Raw genomic sequence first — 12,041 nt, forward strand, 5'->3', positions numbered from 1 at the left:
AAGGAATATGGAAATTTATTGGAGCATTGCTCATAATATTGAATATTTAGAAGTGACCAAAATATCTAACAAAATATGATTAGTTTTAGAAAGTATGCATTGAAAAACTATTCAATCTAAGATACACAGAGCGTATAAGTATTGCCAGATAAATCCATAATATATTTCATTTGAAAACAACCACAATACAAAATGCATAATTTCGTTTCATTTGCAAGAATTACTTCATTTTTTCTGCATATAAATTGATATATGCATAAAAAATCTGGAAAGATACACATTGGAATGTTAGAATGTTTGCTTCCAATTCGTAGGATTAATGGAGCCTTTTTTCCCCATATGTGTATTATTTAGCTATTCTACAAAGAACATTTAATATTTGGGTAATAGAAATAAAGTAAAAATAAACTATAAAATACCAAATTAAAATTACAGTACCACATGTCTCTGAATTATGATTTCTTCTACTCCACTCATGCCTGAAGTCTCAATTCAAACATCTTCTCCTCTGAGAAGCTTGCACGGAATTTTGCAGCTTAATTTGATCATACTGCTTTGTCTCCAATCTACTTGTCTTTATTTTTTTAAGGTTATCTATCAAAATGAGAGCCAGTATTTAATAACAAGCCTCATTGTCCACTGAATTCCTTGAAAGCGAACACCATATCCCCATTATCTAAGAAAAATCTATAAATTAGCATTTCTTCAGTGTGGTTTAAATCAAAAATATAAGAAAGAGAAGTTTTTAAATATCCATAAACCAGTCAATATGTGCAAACTTTGGTCAATCTATAGGTAATTACACATACAATCTGTCTGTAAATAATTCTACAAGGGAAAAAAAATTCTCCTTATGAATATATGGTACTTAAAAACCATGAGTCGTTGGATAACTTCTGGGAATTTTCTCACATTCAAAGTGGCAGGCTAGAAAAGATACAAATGTTTGTTAATACCTGTGAGTGCAATATGAAATTCAATCCATTATTGATGGAACAGATCAATAATCAATAAGTGTAACACTGAAGATACTTTTGACATGTCCCTTTGTAACTGTACAACCTCTGGGCCAGCCATTTGCCTATTGCTCTCACAACTCAGTCTTTTATTTGCTCTGCTCTTTATTTCAAGGAACTGCATTCATGCAGACTTTTGCCAAATGACTTAGAGTTAGGTTTAGCCAATGCGAGGCACTGGTAGAATATTAGAGACTAGGAGAAGAGAAATCAAGGTATACCTCCTCTCCTGTGACGCCACTGATGTTGTCACAAGTGTCTGAGTCACCATGGTGGCTCTAGTTCCTGCCAGATAATGTCTCTCCCTGTGTTTATGGCACCTACTTGGCAGTCTCCACCATGGCTCTACATCCCATAGAATGACCCTGGCTTCCAGGTTAGTAACATCATTTCTACCTGTTTTCCTCTAGCCTTTGGAGTGATATCTAGTTCCTTCTGTTTACTAGTCTTTAGATTACTTCACTGGTTCTCCAACTCTTGTATTACACATATAATCAATTATTTGTGTCAAAATCTCTATGTTTGAAACAACTGGGGTGTTTTCTCGTTTTTGTCTGGTATCTTTCAATAGAGCACTCAAGGCTTCTTTTGTAACTCAAATTACAGAGAAGTTGGTATGCAAAATGCCTTCCTCAAAAGTACTATGTAGTGGGCTTCCCTGGTGGCGCAGTGGTTGAGAGCCCACCTGCCGATGCAGGGGACACAGGTTCGTGTCCTTGTCCGGGAAGATCCCACGGGCTGCGGAGAGGCTGGGCCCGTGAGCCATGGCCGCTGATCCTGCGCGTCTGGAGCCTGTGCTCCGCAACGGGAGAGGCCACAACAGTGAGAGGCCCGCATACCGCAAAAAAAAAAAAAAAAAAAAAGTACTATGTAGCAAAAGCTCTAGTTTACCTTGTCTAACTACCCGGAAACCACATTCTTAAATGTATTTATAATTGAGTATACAACTGTTCAAGGACTTCTGCAAAACAACACTGGATAAAACTCTTTTTACTCAGTACTTGATAGAAGCACCACAAAAATTGAGAATGATTTAGCTTGCACTACAGATCATGAGGCTTACAAAGATGATGTACCAAAGTATATACATGTTCTTATACGGTGATATATATTATGCATGTAAATGTCTTAAATAATGTATAGAGGTAAACACAGTGAGATTATGAGGTTTGTTTTTAATTCCTTGTCCTTCTCATATTGAGGAAGTCCTTTGTCTCAAGTAGTTAATAGAATTCTCCCTATCCTAGGTCTAGCCTAGGTTTGGTTTTTATCACCCTAATTCTGTACAGTTCATTTATCTCCGTCTGTTTATCACTGCTCCACACTTCCCAGTCCATTTGACAGTGTCTCACCTATTATTATGACTAGAGGAATCAAATTTCCTATATAAGGGTTCAAAGCAAATTCTTAGTTAACTACATTAAGGAAACTCCACACATCTGTTTGAGTTCACCACTATGTAGATCCTGGCTATGCAGAAAGCTTAGGGAATAAAAATTTCTTCCATTGCTCTGCAGATATGGCCGATGCAACTTCTTGCTTCTCAAAACTTCTTTCAGTTCTTTCTGAACTGCTGTTATGCGCCAAGTTTAAACTTTTTAAAAATCCCATTTGAGGGTGAAACGAGCATTTTCGAATAAGTGTCTGAAACAAATATCTTCATATCATTCAACAAATATTACTCTTTTGCCATTTCTTGTGAACCCCATTTTGCTAATATTATGTGTTTTAATATTTAAATAAATATTCCAATCCAAATGAAATGACTGAGTTATTAATGGTTTTACAAAACTCTAGATGTCTGATTGTGTTTTATGAAGATTTTTTGGCAGTAACATACCAAGTTAGAAGTTACCATGTTATACCTCTAAACTTTTTCTATAAAACACCACCATTGCCAAATCTTTTCTAAGAATTATAAGTCTTCCTGGACAAGTTTTCTGCACCTCTAGAGTCTTGCTAAATTTATCAGCTTGGCAGAGCAACATTAATGCCCTGGTCATCTTCTATGTGGAATTTGAAACCGTGCTATTCTGCACCCCTGGAAAGACTGAGAGGTGGGGGGAACTTTCTGACTCCTCTGCAGCCTTCTCATGTTGCATGATTAGCTGTATGAGATGCTAGTTTGACCCAACTCTTAGTTTGTGTCTAGAGGGAAAGTCAAAAAGACAAGTGCCTGACAGTTTAAACCTTCACAGGCTGTCAACAGGAGTCATAAAACCATAAATTATATGTTGTAAGAACAGATTGTGATATGCAAGAAGTCATTCACACAGGAAGGAGCAGTGAAATTTGGAGCCACTGTAAATTGGGTGCAAGCCTCAACTCTGCCACTACCTCAGTGACCTTAGACTAGGAGGTGCTCTTTTCTGAGCCTAGATTTCATTCTCTGTCATGTTAGCACAATTGACATTAGAGCCATGGCATGACATTTTGAAGATGAGAAACCTGGAAAGTCCTTCCAGATTCTCTTGTTCAACCATCTGCTTCCAAAATCCTTTACAGTTTGAACTTTTTTCTGAAGTCCAAACAGTTATGTGATGATGATGATATTCAATGATGACAGCTTTAGCAGGGTTGCTTTTCATAATTTGCTTAAATTTAAAGGTAAATGTGGAACATGGTCACACAGCAGATGCAGAGATAACCTCAGCAGAATTGTCATCGTTGCAGCAGGAGTTTTAGATGGATTTAGGTCTCTATTCTGAGGCATCTAACAGTAATTAAGAAATTGTGCCACCTGAAATAATCCTGCAAAATGAATGTGATTTCTTGACCCCCAGAGACCTCTTACAGATTAAGATGTCTGGCCTGTAGTTAACTCCTTTATCATCTTTGTTGTATAGGGATCAGTTTTAAGTCACCACATTTGTCTCTAATTCATTCAGGAAAAATATTTCTCAGGTATGGAGAAAGTATCATCATTTTTCAAGTGGATTTAAGAACTGATCCTGTCTTCTTTGTAGTAAAGTATTTTTTTATAGTGGGTTAAATCTTGAGAATCAGCACTAATTTCATGATTTTTATAGGATTACTTTTATCTGTGTGTGTGTGTGTGTGTATGTGTGTGAGTGTATTTATATTTGCTGCTATGTCCATGTAATGACAAAACGATGTGGTTTGGAAAGAAAAATCACCTAAATGATTAATGGGATCAGAGAGGCAAAAATTATATTCATATATATGCACAAATATATTCAAATACATATATTCCATTTATCTTATTATATGTATATAAATATATTTAAATATCTTATAACAAGTATTGTTTCTAGTAGACAAACGAGTATGATTCAAAATAAAAATGAAACAAAGATATGTTAGCAAAAATTTGACATCAAAGAAATCCAAATTGAAACTTTGTATAACATTAATTTTGAAATATTAACCTAATATGATTTCATTATAACCCCAGACGTTTCCAGATAAAGCATTTTTTCCCCTTTGTAGCATTTTTTTCAATGGCAATAAGGAAGTCTTAAATGTATCATATTTCTTTGCTGAAAAAAACTATACTACATTTCAATCCATGTTTGCACATAGCTTTTACTTCCCATTCAAGGAGAATTTTATTTTATTCAGTCATTTAGCATTTCTTCTATAGTCATTAATTCAAATTTGACTTTCTTTGAAATGCATGTGCATGTTTCCTTATATATAGTTAAGTTTTTGGTGCAATGTGCACAACCCATTTAATAATTTACAAAGTATTTTCAGTTCTTTCATTCACCCTTCTAACAGATTGTTGATGGAAATCAATACGGAAGGGAAACTGTATAATCAAGTTTCCTTAAAAGAATGTCATTACTAGTGAAAGACAGGGTGGATGACACAGAGAATTAATCTTAACTATGATATATACATTTCCCAGATATAAGAAGGTTGCTAAGAAGTTAAAATTATGAACTTCAAATTTTTTTTCCATATTTGAAATAGACAACCACTAGCAGTCAGGGTAAGAGGACAGGAGAACTCTCAGATCAAGTCATTTTGAAATAGTTTGCATGATTTTCACCTAGTTAGAATATAGAGATTGAAATAACATGGGAAGACTTGTAAGTGATAATCATGGATATAAATGACTAGCTGTTCAGGTAATTCCATTTTTGTTGTTTATAGTTGTACAGTGTAAGAATACTGCCAAAAACTACAATTAAAAGGCCAAAGAAAAATTAAATTAAAATAGAAAATATTTTTCCCAAAACCTACCAAATTTTATATTTTATGTTTTCACAGATGATTTTTCCATGTCAAAACACATACTATTACTTTCTATCCTGCCACAGTTATACTTAATACAATGTAATTTGACTGATTTTACCAAATGTCCATTGTGTCTACTCATGTCAAATATCAATACTTGTGGACTTTGAAATTAGACCTTTTTTGTATAATAAATTCCTATAAATAGTTAAATATGCTTCAGTATTTTTGTAATTGATTGCCTTGTTTACCACCTAACAGGTGCTAGAATAACTTTGTTTTGATTATTGTAGTATTATAATTCAGTTTCACTCTGACAGGTCAATCCTCCTCCAAAATTACCTGATCTCCAATTGCTAATCCATATTTCTCTTCAAAAATGCCCTGGTTATATCCACAGATAAACAAATTTTAGAATCAATTTGTCTATTCTTTTAAAGCATGCTGGATATTTGCATTAGAATCAACGTATTTACTGGCTAATTTATAGTTGAAATGGCATAACTGTAGTCTTGAGTCTTCCCAATCTAGAACAGATGTGGCTCTCCATAGAGTCTATTTTTTTTTCTTAGTAGAATTTTGTATCTTTATTGTTCTTGTATTGTATGGTTTCCATGAATTTATTGGAAATTTTGTCCCTAGGTGGTTTTCTGCGTTGCTATTAAGAATATCAACTTTTACATATACTTAGTGGTTTATTGTAGATATATAACAAAGTTACCGATTTCATACATCATCTATAAGCTGGCTACTCTGCTTGACTCGTTTCATTTTTAGCCATTGTCAGATGATTCTTTTTGGTTTTCTAGGAATATAAGCATGTTATCTACAAATAATGGTAGTTTGCTTCCTTTTTCCTATTATATCTTTTTGTTAATTTTTTTCAAATAAATGCGGTTGAGCTGAGGCAAAGGCGACGGCGGCTCTGGAGGCCACAGTTCCGGTCCTGGCTTCGGCCCCAGCCCCACATAGTGACGCTCGCTGAGCTGCTGGTGCTCCGGGCCGCCCTCCGGGCCACCGTCTCGGGCTACTTCGTCAGCATTGACGCGCATGCTGAGGAGTGCTTCTTCGAGCGGGTCACCCCGGGCACCAAGATGGGCCTCATTTTCGAGGTGGCCAAGGGTGGTTTCCTGGACATCGACGTGGAGATTGCAGGGCCTGATAATAAAGGAATTTATAAAGGAGACCGGGAGTCCTGTGGGAAATACACCTTTGCTGCTCACACGGATGGAACGTTTCAGTTTTGTTTTAGCAGTAGGATGTCCACCATGACTCCAAAGATAGTGATGTTCACCATTGATATTGGGGAGGCCCCCAAAGGACAAGACATGGAAACAGAAGCTCACCAGAACAAGCTAGAAGAAACGATTAATGAGCTCACAGTGGCGATGACAGCTGTAAAGCATGAACAGGAATACATGGAAGTTCGGGAGAGAATACACAGGGCAATCAATGACAACACAAACAGCCGAGTGGTCCTTTGGTCCTTCTTTGAAGCTCTTGTTCTAGTTGCCATGACATTGGGACAGATCCACTACCTGAAGAGATTTTTTGAAGTCCGGAGGGTTGTTTAAAATGCCTTTTGCTGATAATCCCAAACTCATAATTCATTGTTTACCAAGTGTCTTGGTCATAATAATGTCATTAATTTCAACATTTTTATTTTCTAAACTGTACATTCACAGCTTCTGTTTCTTTGTGATTAATAGATATTGGGGGAAAACACTTTTTTAGGAAAGTTATAGTGAAAATTTGATTGGCATGATTTCATATTTGAATTCTTCCTCCATTATACAGGTCCTTCCAGAACTCAAACACTGTAAGCGGAATACAGATGTATAGTCCTTTTTATATATTCTTTCCTTTTGCTTTCATAATAAAATGCAGCTTGTTCAGGATAGTACTTTATTGACAGTACTTTACTAAAAATGACTGCATTCTTGGTATCCCTCATCCTGCAGTTCAAGTCATTAAAGATTCATTTTGTTGAGTCCTTATCAGAAAAAACAATCTGAATCTTGACATTTTCTATCCAGCCTAATTGCAGAGCTCTGTGACTAGAGGATGCTACCAAGTTGGTACTTTTTTTACTTTGTCTATCTTGTTTTTGCTTTAAAGATAAGACTTAAACCAACAACCTTTTTCCTCTTTAAAGTTTTACTTTGAACCTTAGAACTCAGTCACCTCCACTTAAAATTGTTGACACAAGCAGCTAAGAACCATTTTTTGGTTTCCGCCTAACCTTGTAAGAAGTCTCTATTAAAGCCAGTTCTCTGGGTGTTGCAGTGAACAGTAATTCTTTTTCTTTCTATGCTGGCACATCCACTTTCTCTACTCTGGGCACATGGGAGGTATGCATTCACATAATTGGAAAAATCTGGATTTCTGATGCCAAAGGGTTAAAAGCCTCTTGGATTTCTTTGCAGTGATATACAGCCATTATTTTATTTTTGATCAGTGGCATTTTGGCCACTGTTTAATTAGCTCACTGAACATTACTGTCAGTACTAGTGTGTTTGTTTTTGTTTTTCCTGGGTCTTTCTTTTGGCGTGGGGATGATCCAGGATTACATTGTGACTGATGTATATTACTTACTTGTACATTTTTTTTTTTTTTTTGGATCTTTGCAAGGGGAAAACTACTAGTAACGAGTTTTATATAATTAAGTTAAATTTGTTACAGGTTTTCATGTTCAGGATAAACAATTTTTCAACCTTGGGTGAAAATACTTGCAACAGTTTAAGGTGACTGTGTTTTACCTTAGAACAACTGTTGCATGCCAACTTGTGTGCATGTGTGTGTGAAAACACTTCAAAATTGATTTAAAAGATATAAATTTAGGGCTTCCCTGGTGGCACAGTGGTTGAGAATCTGCCTGCCAATGCAGGGGACACGGGTTCGAGCCCTGGTCTGGGAAGATCCCACATGCCATGGAGCAACTAGGCCCATGAGCCACAACTACTGAGCCTGTGCATCTGGAGCTTGTGCTCCGCAACAAGAGAGGCCGCGACAGTAAGAGGCCCGCACACCGTGATGAAGAGTGGCCCCCACTCGCCACAACTAGAGAAAGCCCACGCACAGAAACGAAGACCCAACACAGCCATAAATAAATAAATAAATAAATATTTAAAGATGTAAATTTAAAACTGGTTGTGTATCTAATCTGCCCCAGGTTTAGTAAATAAGCAATTCTTTTTAAAAATAAAAACAAACAATTAAATGCGGTTAACATCAGTTTCAAATGAGTTTTAAAAATAGTTCTATGGGGCTTCCCTGGTGGCGCAGTGGTTGAGAGTCCGCCTGCCGATGCAGGGGACACGGGTTCGTGCCTCGGTCCGGGAAGATCCCACATGCCGCGGAGCGGCTGGGCCCGTGAGCCATGGCCGCTGAGCCTGCGTGTCCGGAGCCTGTGCTCCACAACGGGAGAGGCCACAACAGTGACAGGCCCGCGTACAGCAAAAAAAAAAAAAAAAAATAGTTCCATGAAAGGACCCCCTTGACTTCTTATGACATGACAATCTATGCAAAAGTTCACTGTCAAGCATGAGATTGGCTGTTAGTTTGAGATAAATACATTTGTTTTATTAAGTAACGTTCTATCTCAAAAATTTTATCAGGAATGAATGTTGAATCTTGCAATATGTTTTCAGCAACTGTTGAGGTATTTATTTGTATTTAATTATGAATTTTACTAATTGCTTTCCTACAAATATCAATCCACAAGTATTGATATTTGACATGAGTAGACACAATGGACATTTGGTAAAATTAGTCAGATTACATTGTATTAAGTATAACGTTAACAAGGAATAAACGTTAACTCCTCCTTCATAGTAAATAATCTTAAACTTCATTTCACATTTTCTGAGATGTTCAGTGGATTCCCTGGAATTTCTATGAAGTCTCAGGTGCTAATGTTACTTGTAGTCAACTTTGGTACTCATTTCCAAATTTTGAGGAATTATTTTCCTTAACATCTCACTGTTTGCTTATTTGTTTGCTTTTATATCTAATTCCATAATGACCCAAACATGAAACTCTTAACATTTTGTTTCATAATTCAATTCTTCCTTTTGTATTTTTAGGAATCCCCTTTCTTCCTGCTGCAGGACTAATTATTTGGATTTAGTTTTTCTTTTTTTGGGTTTTGATATTAAATGTTTGTGTTACATGACTGGGGTGTTCTATAGCTGTAAAAATACTGTTAAAACATTCCATGAAGCTTTTCCTTGGTCAGGGGACTTGGTTTTCCCTTCAAGCCATCACTATCCTAATAATTGTCAAAGTCATGGATAAGGCTAGAAGTGAGCTCAGGTTAACTTCAATTTATATAAAAGTTCAATTTCTATTGTTCCCAATACTGAATATGAGGTACTGCTCTAACTCTGTACTCTTTCTCGTAATAATTATTTTTCATCCAAATTACTCTTATTTCCATTGATACTTTGTTGTTGTTCCATAGACTTTTATCTGTTATTCTTCTATCTATAATACTCTTCCACAAAATATTGGTGTGGCTAACTTCTCATTATTCTAGTTTCGGATCACTTCTCACTGCCTCAGAAAAGCCTTCCTTGAGAAAAACATCTAAAGTTTTTTAAGGTTCTCATCACCAACCACTGATTCTCTACTTATTATCCTTTTATTTTCTCCATAGCACTTTATCATTTTCAACCTATCCCATTTAAATTGTTCACTCCCACCTCTCATCCCCACCTGACACTAGAACCTGTAGACTATGAGAGTAAGGACCTTATCTAAGTTCTTCACTGTAATACCCTCAGTTCCAAGAATATGGAGTCTTTCTTCCAAAGAATGAAAACTTTTACTGGATTTTGTATAATTCAGATTTGTTTTATTCATATGCAAAAAGGAAAGCAATGTGGTGTTATGTAACCTGGTTGCATCTCATATGTTATATTGATTTCATGGCAAACTTTGGATACTGCAGTATAAGATATTAATTAAATATCTGCTTATAATTTTGCTATCACATAGTCAGTGATAAATAGGAATATTTTGCAGGTTTGTGCTTTACAAGTTTATTTAACATGTTTCTACATCTCCTCTATGATGTACAGTAAGAAAACAATAATTAAAGGAGCTAGAAAAGTGATTGTCAAACATACAAAAGAGTATTGTTACATGATATAAAGGTCTATATGTAATACATTCAATTTGGAATATTAAAAAAGCTTGAATACCTTTAACCATATCAAAAGTTGGATTGGATTTAGAATGCATATGCCTATATATAGATATACACATATTTAGCTTTTTACCATATTTAATATATATATTATATTAAATACCTAAGCTCACATGGTTTTAAAAACAAAATATTAAAACACTTGCCTCATACTAAAACTTTTACTTTAAATGGTGTTTAATATTATTCCTTAAACTGAATTTAAAAACTGATGTAAAATACTTTCCCTTTATGGATACAGGATGTTTACTTTAATTACATTCAAGAAGCAGTGCCTTGGGGATAAAGGCTGGAACAAGCCACCAGTCATGGAGTGACTGATAAGTATAATTTATCTTCACCATTTCTCACCCTGCAACCTCCTTGGTAATCACAGAGAGAAATATTCCAGGATGCGCAGGTCAAATACAATAGTGATAGAGAAAACTAATAAATTTGCTCTAAGGCTTTAAGTAAAATAAAAGCACTTTTCAGAGAATATCAAAATGCTTAACGCTTGAAGATTTTGGTCAAACTACATTAATATTAGTGACATTTTGCCACATATTATTATTGCTTGCCCCATTTTACTTTATTCAAGTTTGAAAGATTTCCATCAAAATTTCCAAACACTTTGAAATTAAATCCATAGATCTATGGAGTGCTTGAAAAAGAATGGGAAAATCCACGAGGAAAATATTTTCTGTAACTAATATTCTGAATGGGAAGTAAATTTTATATTCTGAAATAATATATGTTCTAGCATATACTGAAGGGAATATATTAAAAGGGACCTTGTTTGAGCTACATCCTGTTAGGCAGCTGGTGACCAGAGAGGTTTCTCAGACCTAAATTCTAGGATACTCAACAAGTAGAGACTATTGTTTTAGATATTGTACTTACGTGCACTGTTGTATTTTATTATACTATTCTATTATCTCTTTAATTTTTATCAAGTCATGAAGAAGTTGTTCTTGGATGAGCTTAACAAGTTGTTACATGCAGGGTGTATCTTAAGACCAGTGGAAAAGCAAAGCAGCTTGATCAGGGTTAGAGTAATATTATTTTTTAATTTATTTGTTTGCATGTAATTTAAATCATTTGTTATTTATAACATGTTTTTACCAAAATATCCATAAGAATTTATCACGTAAAGTTTTGAATAAATTTAGGACATAATGAAGGAAGACATAACAGAAAACAAATAAATAAAATATAAATTGTTTAGCTGGGTTAAATTCATGCAGGAAAACCAATATTGCTGGAACTCAAGCTGAATTCTCATTAAGATCATCAATTCGCTTGGTGACTCTGTATAAACTGAAATCTTTTGTTAACCTTAGTATTTTAGCTAAAGATAGACATCCGTGGTTCTCAAACTTTAGCCTGCACTAAAATCATTAGGATTTTTAAAACACAGATGTCTCTTTCAGTAAGTCTGGGGTTGTGCCAGAGAATTTGCATTTCTAACAAGTTCCCAGATGTTGTTTATGCTGCTGGTCTAGGGACCGTACTTTGAGAAGAACTGATATATATGATATCATATATATATACACACACACACACACACACACACACACACACGTGGCAGGACAATTTTTTTCCAGGGATCAGATTTTTCTATTGCGAATCTA

General features: G+C 35.2%; 1 pseudogene; it reads left to right on the top strand.

The window, feature by feature from the left end:
* The first annotated feature begins 5,059 nt into the window (after positions 1–5,059).
* LOC101327553 (transmembrane emp24 domain-containing protein 2 pseudogene) lies at positions 5,060–6,794 on the top strand (annotated as a pseudogene).
* Positions 6,795–12,041: the final 5,247 nt, after the last annotated feature.

This window comes from Tursiops truncatus, chromosome 7 (genome assembly GCF_011762595.2).
Source record: "Tursiops truncatus isolate mTurTru1 chromosome 7, mTurTru1.mat.Y, whole genome shotgun sequence".
Taxonomy (NCBI): Eukaryota; Metazoa; Chordata; class Mammalia; order Artiodactyla; family Delphinidae; genus Tursiops; species Tursiops truncatus.